The sequence below is a fragment of the Pleurodeles waltl genome, chromosome 4_2, assembly GCF_031143425.1.
Source record: "Pleurodeles waltl isolate 20211129_DDA chromosome 4_2, aPleWal1.hap1.20221129, whole genome shotgun sequence".
NCBI classification, from domain to species: Eukaryota; Metazoa; Chordata; class Amphibia; order Caudata; family Salamandridae; genus Pleurodeles; species Pleurodeles waltl.
Window position 1 is genome coordinate 230543085 of NC_090443.1, and position 14122 is coordinate 230557206.

Sequence of the window (14122 nt, forward strand, 5' to 3'; positions counted from 1 at the left end):
ACCAGGAACCAGCCAGGAGCACCCAGACAAGACCAAGGAGAGGGAGAAGAAGAAAAGGAAGTGCCGGTTCAGTGCAGAGGAGCATGAAATACTTGTGAAAGAGGTGACGGAACACCAGCATCAACTTTTTATCACCTCAAAATTGCCAATTGGGAGGAGAGAGGCAACTTGACAACAAATTGTCGACAAGATAAACAGTGTGGCAGAAGTACGCAGAACAGTCACTGAGTGCAAGAAACTCTGGCATGACTGCAAGCGCAGGACCAAGGAAAAAATGTCAAGGAACAGGAAGGTCGCACTGCAGACTGGAGGTGGGAGTCCAGCACTGCAGGAGGCCCTGGACCACATGGAGGAGATGGTGGCAGCCGTCATCCCAGAGTAGATCGTCACAGGGATTCAAGGACAGGACAGAGCAGAGTACCAGGAAACAACACGGATGCAGGGTGAAGTTGCGTGGGGGACAAAAATGCCTAAATGTTAACTGTAAGCAGGGGGAGACATACCTACTTCACAATGCATGTCAGCCATGATAATCAGGTAGTGTAAAGGGCAAAGGGACATGGCACGGGTACATGGGCTGTGCAGGGGAAACCAGGGGCACAGCACAACCCTACACCAACAACCTTTGCATGGGGGTACTCTGACATGCCAAGGCTGTTGGAAAGGCAAAGCCAGTCCAGGAGGGTAGGGTACAACGTAAAACTGGCCTGCTGTCACACGACAGTTGGTATTGTCGCTACATGAACTAGGGCTCAATTACCAGTCTCAGGCCATATCTGCAAGTGGTATTTACCATTGACAACTGTTACCACTACCACATGTGCTGTATGTGCAAGTCAAGTAGCTTATGGCAGTTATGTGCCCATGAATCAAACACACCCAAAATAGAGGGTTCAGGATGACGACATTATCAATCCCCTGTAAATCCTAACAAAGTGCAAATCCTGTCAAATGCTTATGTCTATAGTCGCAATAAACATCAGGTATTATTATTTACATTATGAAGTACACAGCAGTAATGTCATACCCATGCAATACATTTCTGTGTTACATTTGCTGAAATGGCACCTTGGAACATCACAACTGTCATTCTACTAAGACAACAGCATTGAGAGGGAGGACATATCTGTATAGCTAGTTAAACACACCCGCACAGTCATTACAGGAAATGGAACACTGCCAGGACCATCACTGCAATCCAATGTAGCACACATTCCCCAACATCAACATTACACACTACCAATGCTGACACCTGTATCGTGACATGCCAATGCTATCCATAGTATATGCTAGGTCTCAGCAACATATAGGTGGATGTGAATTATCTGAGACTGGGTCAGTTCCAGATTGCTAAGTGTGGTGCAAGTGGCATCAGAACACCCACAGCCAGTGCAAGGCCTCACCATGATAATGAAAGTAGACGGAGGGTGAGTAGGACAATAAGGTGGCAACATACAATTTGGACAGAATGTACACCTAGAGGATGTGACACAGACAATTCCCCCAAACTGCCCACACTACATATGACATGCAGGTGGGGAATAGGCCTGGGAAAATGCTAATATTAATGACAGGAACAATGAACAGGAATCAAGATTACAATGTTCCACTAATAGGAAGTCAGTAACGTCACATTACAAACGCCACAACGCAGACACACTAATTGTACAATGTCTCATTGCAGAGGACGATGGCTCTCCTGGGGATATGCCTGTCCTGGACTTCCCTGATGACATGGATGACAAGTTGACAAACATTAGTCAGCAGACCCTCCAAGATGTCCTTGGAACCCTCCAGACCCCACCTTCAGTCACAAGGAGGAGAACAGAGGCCCACCCACCACCCCAATAGTATGACCTGCCAGCTCCAACACAGCTGAGGACTCTGAGGACACTGGTACCACCTTTGAGAGGACTGTAGTTGGAGTACAGCGGGAGCTGGCCAAGGAGGTGCGAGTGGGGATGCAAGAAATGGCAGCCAGCCTTGAGGGATTACGCACGTGCATGATGTCATCTGCAGAACAGGCTCCAGCCATGAAAGCACTACCATCCATCCTGCAAGGACTAAAACAATGTGTAAGGATTTCACCACAGCAGTAAGGGAGTTGCCACTACAACTGGCATCCCAGACTTTTTACTTCGTGCATGAATGCAATCATGACCCCCTCAGGGCCGACCTGGCTGCCTACCACAGTGATGTAGCTTCTATACTCAAGAACCAGCAGCTCCTCCTTCCTGCAGTAATGCCCTTAATAGCCCCATAATTGGCAGCTCTGAGAATTCTGACTCCACGTCTTCAAACACTGAAGTGTGTGTTGCCCCTTCAAACCCACCACCACCAAGGGCAGAGGAGACGACACACCCATCAGAAGATGAAGACGTGGAACAGATCACCATCACCCATAGGAGTACCCAGTAGCACCAGTAAATGCCACATGGGCACTAATATCCTAAGTCCTGTGCTTGTTAACATGCCAGTCTTGCTACAGTTGGCCATATGCACTGTTCTCCAGCACACTGTTTACCTTGACACTATGCTCTGTGATTGTCTCTCACTACCTCATTGGCAATTCATGTTCCTCTGAACTGTATGACACTTCACCCCAGCATGTCCAAAGACATGTCCCATTGCAATTGTGTTACACTACAATAGAAGGCGTCACACTAATGGAATCACAATCCTGGACTATGTAATTATTGCACTACAGCACTTTAAAATGAATAGCACTTACACAACCACTTTGTCTCTGTGTAATGTGACACATCAACTGTGTAGGAGATTAGTGATGTATGTCACATGTCAATGGCCATAGAATGTCAATACAACTGCGTTGAAAGATTGTGAGCTGATAACTATGCACTGGGGTCTGTATTGTATCATCATCTGTGCTTTCTGGGACTTATTTCTGAAGTAAATTGAAAACAAACTATATAATGCTGTGTTGGACTGAAAATGTCCGCTTCAAGGTATGCATAAGCTGTAACTCAATGTGTCCAACATTCCCTTCAAGACAATCTTTATGTATTTGACATGTAACTATAAACTTTCATCACACACACCATACAAAAGTAATGGGTGTGTTTGAGTGTATGGACAAATATGTAACCTGGGAGTACAATGTAAGAAATGATAGGTGTGATTTATCTATACAATACTATATAAGATTATAACATCACTCAGCTTATCAGGGTTCACATGAACATCAGGCTGCCGGCAGACATACCACAGTGCCCAAAATTCCAAACCAGGCCTCAAATTATGACAGATTTAAAAACACATCCAAACTTCACAACACATTGGGAACCATAGTAACCTTGAGTGGTGGGTGCAATGGATGGCAGATGCATAGAGAAGTGGCTTTGGTGTAGCTGCCAATGTGACAGCACATTAGGAATTGTGAATAACCATGTCAATAATGGGATTCTGATGCAGGATGAAACACAAATACAAATACTAAATTGACAATGTTCACCCATGCCAAGGCCCTGATCCCCAAGCATATGACACATACTATAAAAGAGTACCTAAAACTTTATTTCACAGTCATAAAGGATATTAAACTAGGGGAAACACCTTAACTAACCTAACCTATCCTATCTACACATTACCCACAACTGGCCCTAACTACCCTAAGCTAAACCTACCTATCACATTTAACTAAACACTTTAAACATGAACCCCCAACCCCCGCCTTTTATGACGGGACACATGGAGGACAACATATACTAACCTAAACACATGCTAACTTATCCTAAACAAATATAGATTTTTTTGGTTTGTTTTTTCAAATATTGTTTTAAATGTATTTTTTTATTTTTTTATACATAAACCCCAACATCATCCCTCACCCACCCACAAAAAAACTTGTAATAAAATAACCCCCGCCACCACAACCCACTTATACTAACTAAACTAACCGCCTATTCTAACCTAACACTAAGCCCCCTAAACCCATTAAAGATAAGAACCAGGAAAGAGGAGGGAGGGGAGGGAATCATGGGTGAGGATCCCAAAGTCACAAATTGGCCCTCCGCACGATCTTCTTAATATCCTGCAGTCTCCTGCTATTTCGGGAGACCTCCTGCTGCAGCCTGTCCATCCTACGCAACATCCGTTGCATGTCACGTCTCATGTTCTGAAAATCTACATTGTCTATCACTGCAGCTGGGATTGTCTGTGTTCCCCTTGTTGATGGTACTGCTGGTGCTGGTGCCGGTGCTGTGCTTGTAGGGAGAGGTGCAGGAGCTGCTGCCTGTGGGCCTGGGGCAGATGAGGTTGAGGGACCTGCAACAGTAGCTGTCATCCTTTGGGTGACTGTGGACTGAGCTGTAGTGGTGGTGGTGGCTGTTGTGGGCAAGGCTGCCCCTCCCCCCCTTGGCAAATGCCCTCCAGACCCCTGTGGCTCTCTCATGGCGTGCCATATTGCGGAACCCAGACTCCACATCTAGTAGGTGGCGGTAACGCATTGCCCGCCTCTGGAATTCCCTGATCTCATAAGCATTCATGTTGGCAGCTGTGAAAATAGAGAAAGCCAAACATTAGTGACATCATTATGTGATACATTTACAGATGAAATTGTAACACTTCCTCAAAAATAGTTGATACTGTCCTAATCACAGTACAGATCATAGAATGTCCGTGAGGAATGACAGGCCAATGCAGCCTACACATCTACTATCTAACAGCACAGCAATACACAAAAAGGTGTGTACCTACTTAAATGATCTGTGCATCTTTGTATTGCTATTAGTCACACAACAAATGCTGCAAGTACTCCACATGTGTCAGGCCAACTAATGACTATCTTCTGGAAGACAACCAAGGCCCACAAGACCTGTGATTTGTAAATGGAATTGCCTGGACGGTATGCAGTTGGTAATCATGAGGGGGTATCCTAGGTTAAAACAAATTAATGTTTGAATTACATGTCTGACTTTTACACTGGGATCCTTACACCTAGGTACACATATTTCCTAACCCTAACCCTGTGCCTCAGAGGGGGATGGACATGCAACACATACTTTCAAACATCGAGGACAGCCAGGAAACTTTGGACAGCTGTCCATGGGTTTAGTCAGTCTATCACAGGTAAGGAGGGCTGCTAACTAGGATTGACTGTAACATTGGACAATCACATCCACATTTATGTTTCTTATTGCAGACAATTATCAACATCATTAGATCTCACTGATACCTTTTGAAAAACAAGCACATAGATGCAAGCACTCATCTGGGCTTGAGCTGCATGCACACCTATGACAAGTCACTCAAGTGCCACATAAATGTAGCACAACATGGGGAGCTAGATGCTGCTAGGAAGTCAAACATACAGTCCTACGTGTTCATTAGTTAACAGAGATGCTCAAGTGTGTGGGTAATACTTCAGCATCACTGGTCTGTGTGAATCAGGGTATGACTTACTGACTAAATCATGAAACTGGCTACCTCCAAATTAATCATTGGCATACATGTAGCAAACAATCACCCTATTCACCTGCCCATGCCTACAGCACAGCACTCTACTCCCAATATATGACTCCACGCCAGAGAATGTCCAACTCAAACATGGAACAAAATGTCAACCCCCAGTCAAATCACATATCAGATCATGTGCCAGCACATCATACCTTGAATGAGTTCAACACACAGGAGTCAATCACACAACAGCTGCAAACACAACACAGGACAAACATATCAACACTTACTGGATACGTCTGGGTCCGCAAATCGAGCTACTTCACCAATTGTGTAGTGGGCTGGTCCACCTGTAAAACATGGAAGGGTGAAATGTGCTCAATGACTGCTCCCTGTACATAACTTGGATAAACAAATACTGTGTGTGACATTTTAGATGAAAGAGCAGCACATCAGGAATGTAGATACCCCAACAGACATACTACTGCAAACATGCATTGACACTGTCACTCCAGTGAGTGATAGACACACATATGCACACATGCATTGGCCCTAACAATCATGTGGTGCCAAACATGATTATTCAATTTAGTGCAGAATTGTTTATAGAGGGTACTCCATTTAATAATTTGTTATTATGAGAGACATGCAAAGCCACATTCATGGTGCACTGCAATACCAGTGACTCAGGTATTGTGGCTTGTGCATCAAGGGAAAATGAGTTACTGTTTGATGCTCATGTGGGTTGAATTTAGTTCTGGAATTATTGTTCTTTCAGTGGTCCATTATATGTGTGCCTGTGTTGTATGTAGGTTACATATGCCACATTGGCAGTGTACCCAGAGCCGTACATGCCCCCTATGACACCATGATGGCAGGGATCCTGTGTGTTACTTGATGACAATGTTACGCTAAACATGGGTTGGCCATTTTTGGAAATCAAAACAACTCACAAATATATGCTGACAGTGTCTATTTTGATCATCCGTGACAGAATGCATGGGCACAGGTGTAGTCATTGCACCTGAAATGTGTTACTCAGGGCCCTGTGTACCTATATCAGGTATTGTAGATTTGCCACATTCATTAGCTTACATTTGCCAAGTTGGGTGATCTGTGGTTATACAACCGAACTGACACTGGCCCCTAAGTGAAACATGGTTTAGCAAATGTCCTACATCTGCAATCTTGATGACGTAGGTCTCTATTTGTAAGCTCCTTCGGAATGGCAGCACTCACAGGAGAGCTTGCCTACTGATCTTAGCATACAACCATGTCTGTGGTAGCCTTCATACTGAGAAGTCAACAATTGTGCATATGCTGCACTAGATCAGCAGGGGTGTACCAAACGTAGACTAGCAAACTATTTTGTGACTTTAAATGTATGATGGAAGCAGTCAGTGGTCCCTTGCACAACATCATGCAAATAAAAAATGTCTGACCATGCATTCACAAAGTTCAGGGATCCCATGATGACCCATTAACTTTAGAAAAATGTTTGGCTATAAAGTGACGCAAATTGCAAATGAACCATCTCTGTACCAGCAATTGTGCACAAGGCAAAAATGTGGTTGGGCTATGCTACTCAATGATAGGAATTATACGCCTACTCCGAAAAGCCACAAGAGGAACCTGTGTACTGCTACTGCACTCTGGTAGAATCCGGACAGAATTATGTTTGGCCATGTGAAAGATTATCTGTCCAGACATAAACACACCGAAACAATTAACTTAGGGCCAGACGTTATTATTATTATTTTTTTATGTGTAGCATTTGCTTTATTTGTTTACGCTATGGCTATGGAAATTAGCACAAACAAATTAGATATTATCAAGTGTGCATTTATTGGCATCCAAAATTAATTTAAAGGCTGCACTAACCAAGTCGAAATGTCAGCCTAAGACATTAACTGAGGTTAGGAAGATATTTGTACGTAGGACCATGAATACTGTGCAGACGTGTATTAAAAGATTTGGGAATGACTTTGGTTACTTGCATTAGCATGTGAAATACATCTCATTCCTGGTACACTCACAGGCCCTGAATAATACTTTTGTTTGTGCCACATTACCATCATCTATTGATGTAAAAGCAGCACTTAACAAGATAAAGTTGTCTTATGTAAGTTTGTGCAGCTTTTGCGTCAGCAAATGACGATAATGCGTAGCAAAAATAGTATTCATCAGGGCCACAGTTTCTTCAACTTGCATTCCACATGTTCACATTGCATGCAGCATATCACAAAATCTGCTACTGTCACTACAGAGCATTAAACTGTTCACATTAGTCTAACTTGTACTCACCAACAGGGCCACCAGTCACCACACCCAGGTGGTCCAGCAGGTCTTGCTCTCTGGCCACCAGGTCAGCCCTGCGATGTTTCAGGTGGTGGTCATTGCACTGGCTGTTGAACAGTCTTTTAAGGTGGAACAGCATCTTTGACCACCTGAGGCTCCTAGCCTCGGTGTGATACCCCGGTATCACCCTGCCACCATCCTCCAACATCAAGGGGAGGAAGTGGCACACCAACCAAATAAAAGCCCCCAGCGCCTCCTCACCCATTCTCCCCAGACATGGCCTTCCCAAAATATCAGAAATAATAGGGATAGGAAAGGGTAAAGAAGGAAATACAGCGAAAGGAGGTATGAAAAGGAAACTGAAAGAACCCACAAACAGCCCAACAATACCCCAACTAACAATACCCAGTAACACACTCCCATCAGTACAAAAACAAAACTAATCTAAAAAAATGACAAAAACACACTTACACTGATTTACGCAGACAATTACAAAAACGACAGATGACAATGGAAATGGCACACAGGAGACAAAAACACAATATTGACAGACACAACTCTATACACAGCCACACAGTCTAGAAGAATCACAGACTGCAAAGTGAAAGTGAGAGTACACCCACTGTACCATTTCTGTAAACAAGATATCCTATTACATCACTTACTGACTCAAATGCGGTCTGTTTTTTTATGATGCATGACATCTTATGACGCTTACGGGCTTTGTGGCAATATTTTTTTATGCATATGCTTCAAAATACCCCTGCATTCAAGGATCAAATTTTTTTTAATGGATAAACAATTTCAAGGGGTGCAGTGTTGGAAGTAACGCTAGGGACCAATCGATGTACAATGGGTGTGAGCTGCATTTTTTTAACGCATATGGGTCATATTTTGCGTCAAAATATCTGTCTATAACAGTGTTTATGTCACTTTTCTTTTTTTAATATACATGAAGGCTATAACTATACAAAGATAGGATGTTATGACCTGCTTTGTGTGTTCTAGTGTTTGGTCACATGTGGCAGACCACACTACTGCGGACCATAATACTCATGTTGTTGTGCTGGAGTAGCTCTCTTAACTGACACAACAGCAACACAAACTTTTGGAATGAAATTGATATTTCCTAGTTTGAGCAGGTGTTGCATCAATAGAGGATAGCAAGGCTACACAACTTAAAAAATTCACTCATGGCTTGTTTGTTTATGTCTGAGAATTGCCTATTTCAATTGTTGTTGTGCCTCTGTGTGTACGTCACAAGAAGTGTTTTGCATAATGTACTTGTTTGAATGTGTTGTAATTGTGTATAACCATCAGATGTCATTCATTGAGGTACATCAGTCATGATATGTGTTTGTTATGTCTGTTGTGTCTTATGTTGTGTGAACTTCCCTGACTTTGAGGACAAAACATCTCCTGTGACAAACTATACACAGGATAGATAAAGGATGGTGGTTGATACTGGCAATGTCAGAAATGTAACCCATTACATGTAATGAAATGTTGGATACCACCTCATAGTCACTTGTGTATATACTTGCCATGAGTCAGGCATTTGAACATGCTAGGTAGGTACAGTGTTTGTGACACAGGGTCCCAAATCCAATCCAAAAATGGTTTGGTACACCACAGTTTGACTAATGTAAATTACCTATGTTTCTCCTGTGGCTGTGGAGGGCCAGCAGACCATGCTGCATGTGTTCACATATTTCCAGGGGTTCACTGCACAAAGGTGTCCAGTTCAAGTGGATGGCCATGTGTACCCTGTGTCATTATTGGCCTCCATGTTGTCATAGTTACATGCAGGTCTAGTCATGAGTCTGTGGAGCCATTCCCTCAATTAACAGAGTATCATTCAAAGCAGATTTGCCCTAAAGCCAAAGATCAACTAAAGACACACATTTTGATAGCCCAGCTATGGCACTGCAGAACTTTATTAAGGCTGATGACAGGGCAACCTTGGTGTGCTCAAAAACTTAACAGTGAGCAATAGGTTACAGGCAGCTTTCATCACAACATGTGTACACAGGGTGGTCTGGAAAATTCCCACTGCAATAGGGAACATCAATGCCTCTGTGCTAATTATTCTCACAGCTAGTCACCACGCAAGCACCATCAAAAGGTGGTGGCAGAAGTGATTCTGTGTGTGGACAGTCAGTGCACAAACATGTTTTGTCCTCACAGACACATTGGCAAGTCTTGTTTGTTGTGCTGGAGGCACCGTACCGAATCCATGCATGTAGCTATAGCACTCTGTCACTGTTTGGCAAACATAATTACAGGCAATGCCATACAAGGGATGGGGGCTGGATTAGGCCATTTGAATACATGTCCCATAACCAATTACGATGAGTAACATGCTTAAAATACACTATCTATTTGAGGATTCATTGTAGACCTGCCACACACAATAGCCCATGAGGCAAGAGAGGGCATGGAAAGCAAATATGAGATAAATGTAGCCACAGGGAACCTCTATGTTGAACACAAAGCCTGGAACCAGTCTGGCTACCAGGATGCAGGCTCTGTCAGGAACAAACATGAACAAGGCAAATACACAGTGAGCAGACTCAGACTAGGACAAGCAGGAACAACACTGTGGGAACTAAAAACAGTTTGTGCTGTGGTCTGCAACGTTACACATTCCCCAAGGGCTCTGGTACACAAGTGATTTGTACGCCAATGCACAACAAGGAAAGTCTGAAACTGGCAGCTTCTAAGCAGTTCCAGGCAGCAGCAAGGGCAGGGCAGGTTCAAATGGCTGGTCTGCATGGTAGTGCTCACAGGTGTGTGCAGCTTCAGTCTCTCACAAGTCATGGAGTTGAGAATCAAGTTCAAAGGGCCAGGTGGTCCTATCACATGGGAAGTAATGGACAGCTGATTAAAGGTCTTACCGACTACCAGGCAGTGCATTATTTGACCTGAAGTCCATGCAGACTGATGAACTATGACTATGGCATGCCATCCTGAAGTGGGAAGCACACAGGAGTCAGAATGGGAGTCTGGGTGTGTGTAGCTGATGAATCTCAGGGTACAGATATTCCATGTACAGGGCCCCCTGGAGAAGGGTGGGGAGAGACTTAAACCGTGGCAGGACCTGGGATGGATTGCGCAGGGCATGTTTTGTGAGCAATGCTTGTCATACTTGGGGCACTCATGCTATCCATTTTTAGCTTAGATGGACTTATTGTCAGACATGCTACTTGCAGAGATAGCTTTTGTCACACTTACTGCTGTCAAGGGTCTGGTCATACATTCCAATTACCAATGCAATGGCACATCCACTGCCTCATGTATGAGACACATTTTTTCATTATGATTGATGGTATCTTAGTTGTGTGTCATGTGCTGCAATGGACCATGTTGGCAACAGGGATGTGTCTCATAGCTGTGGTCCTCTGATATTGCCCTTCACATGGGAGATAGACAGGATCTATGTCATTAATACTGTGTGTGATGTTGGCTGTACATTCATACCCATCAAATGTGATGTGGCTTTTTCAGTACCCTAATCTGTATTTCTGCAATGCTCGATGAGGCTAAACTCTGATTATGATTCCTAGGGATCATGTAATGCATAAAAAATTACCCAGAGAATGATTGAGTGATGAAGGTAGGTGTTTTATGACATATGATAACAAAGTGGTGATGGTGACTACAGTTAGAAAGAAGTTTTGTATGATGTGTTGTCTGCGACGCAATCCTGCGGCAGTGTTTGGATGTTCCCCCTCATTTCACAGACAACATCCTCCTCTTCCTCCTCTTCAGGCATTTGTGGGTCTGGTTCATAGAGGGGAATGTTCCTCCTTACACAAATGTTGTGCATTATGGCACAGATCAAAATGATCTTGCAGACCATTTCAGGTGAATATAGGAGGCTGCCTCTGGTGATGTCGAGGCACCTGAATCTGGACTTCAGGATGCCAAAAGTCCTCTCAACTATGGTGCGTGTTTGGTTGTTGGTTGCACCTTGATTAGCACTTTGCATGGCAGTTGTTATCTTCTGTTGTCTGTGACTCATCTGTGTTTGTGGTATTGTGTGGGAGCCTAGGCTTCTAAGATGTTCTTTCTGCATTGGGTTGTTTTACTATCAAAACTGGGGTTTGGATGATTGACCTGATATCAGCGGTATATTTCTAGATTTGCAGTTCAGGGTGTATCTCCCATGCATTATGTCATGTGAAAGAAGTGTCCATGTGCCTTCACTGGAGGTTACATGATACTTCCACACACACAATCGATTCCACTGTGGTGGTAACATGGTTGCACTATATGGGCTGAACATCCCATCCTATTAAAAATATGCAATTGCATGTGAAATGCAACAGTGAGGCTCTATGATTTGGGTAGGTAACAATGTACAACACATCTCCATAAGTTGGCAGCATTGTAGTTTTTACAATTGACAATGCACAATTATCCCATGTGTGACAAGTTTTTTGCAAACCTATTTTTGTGCCCTCACCGAGTTGGCTCATGTGCAAACATGTACCTACACAACTGAACCTGCTCCTGGTAAGCTGGCTAACTTGGTTGTGGGGGTGAAGGTTTTAGTGTCGGAAGGTCCATGTGCCTGTACATCTGTTATGTATATGTGTAATTGTCTCAATCCGTATGTGTAGCAGTGTGTACTTTGCATTAGTGTCACATCAATATGTGTTCATAGCACAGTCCACTTCCTTATTGCTGTCGGGCAATGTCACCTCAGGAGTGATGTGAGATGTTGGTACTGCCTCAATGATTCCATGTCACCTTCAATACAGGCAGCATCATCATGCTATGTGTCTCATGGTGTTTGACCTGCAGCAAAACACATTACACACCCCTTACACAGTATGTTTTGCTTGGAAAGGTGTGTGATTGAGTGGTATTGATGTGACATTGGACGAGTCATCTTCCAAGCTGTACTGCCAGTTAAGGACATGTCATTGTCACTGTGTGGTTTTAAATTGGTCCCTTGTGGCTCTGGAGTGGCATCTGTTGTTATTTGCATCTGTAATTTGTCCATAGGTGTGTATCCCATTGGGTCAGGGTATCAAACATGACTAGCAGGGCCACAACTTCAGTGTCTTCCTGGCCATGTGTCAATGTAGTGGTGTATGTGTTGTGTGTCCTACAGGGTTGCTGTGCTGTGTGCATATTACTAGGTTTCTGTACTTACCAACAAGTAGACCATTGCCATATCATCCATTCTAGAATTACTGATTGATGGTGCTGTGGCAGAAGATGAATGAATCATGTACACTCCCAGGATACTTTGCCACAATGTTGGTTATCAATCCATGGTGATCCACAATGGCCTGCACATGGATGGAGTGTGTGTGCTTCCTGTTGCGGTATAGATGCTCGGTTGCAGCAGGTGGCATAATCCGTACATGTGTGCAGTCAATGGCAACAAGCACGTGCGGGAAGCCATTGATTTGATAGAAGTCCTGTTTGGTTTCCTGCTGCTCCTGCTGTGTGACGGGAAAGCTGATGTGGCGGGGTGTGAGGGAGATGATGGCATCCAGTACCTTTGGAAGGAAGGCAGAGAATAAGGGCTGTGGAATCCTAGCAACCAGGCACCAGTGGTTTGAAAAGAGCCACTTTCCAACATGTGCAGGACTGCTAGCAGTTTGGTCTCTGGTAGAATGATTTGGGGTGTCTGCAAGCTGGGTGCCAACTGTGGCTCAATGTGGCACAGCAGCTGCTGTATGGCTTGCCAGTTTAGACTGTACCTCTGGATGATGTCATGTTCCCTGAGGCCCTGAAGGGTTGTCCTGGTCCTGAATATCCTCTCCTGTCTTTGGCGTTGCCTTTGGGGTCCCTGTTGGTGTGGTGGAAGCTGCTGCTGTTGCTCCTGTGCTCTCTGTCTTCGTGCATGCTAGATGAATACCACCTGCATGTCTTCCTTTTTGAGCTCTGATGTTGCTTCTGTGTGTTTTCCATAAGTACTGGTGTGTTTAACGCCTGCCCTGACCCATGATTTGCATCATTTTCCAGCTCCGCCTCCCAGCCGTGTGGCATTTTTGCGAGGTTGGATGAATATGGGGCACGGGTGTTTAAGTCATTTTTTGGTCGGTAACGCCTACCTTGCATCTCATTAACGCAAGGTGGTTTCAGGCATCCAGAAAATGAAACACACTGGGATATTTTGACGTTAGACGGGTCTAGCATCAAAGTATAAATATGGTGTTAGCTTTGCGCTGAATTTGCGTAAAAAAAAAATGATGCAAATCTTGTGCAAACAGAGTATAAATATACCCCTATATTTACAAACGATGACAGGGAACTGAAAAGAAAGAAAGAAAAATGACCACAGTGAAGTACTGCAAGAAGATTGCCCACAGAAGCAGGAAATCTTTTTACATTTTTAGGGAGTTGAGGTTAAGTGAGTTACAGGTTGTTAGAGGAGAAGGATGTAAAA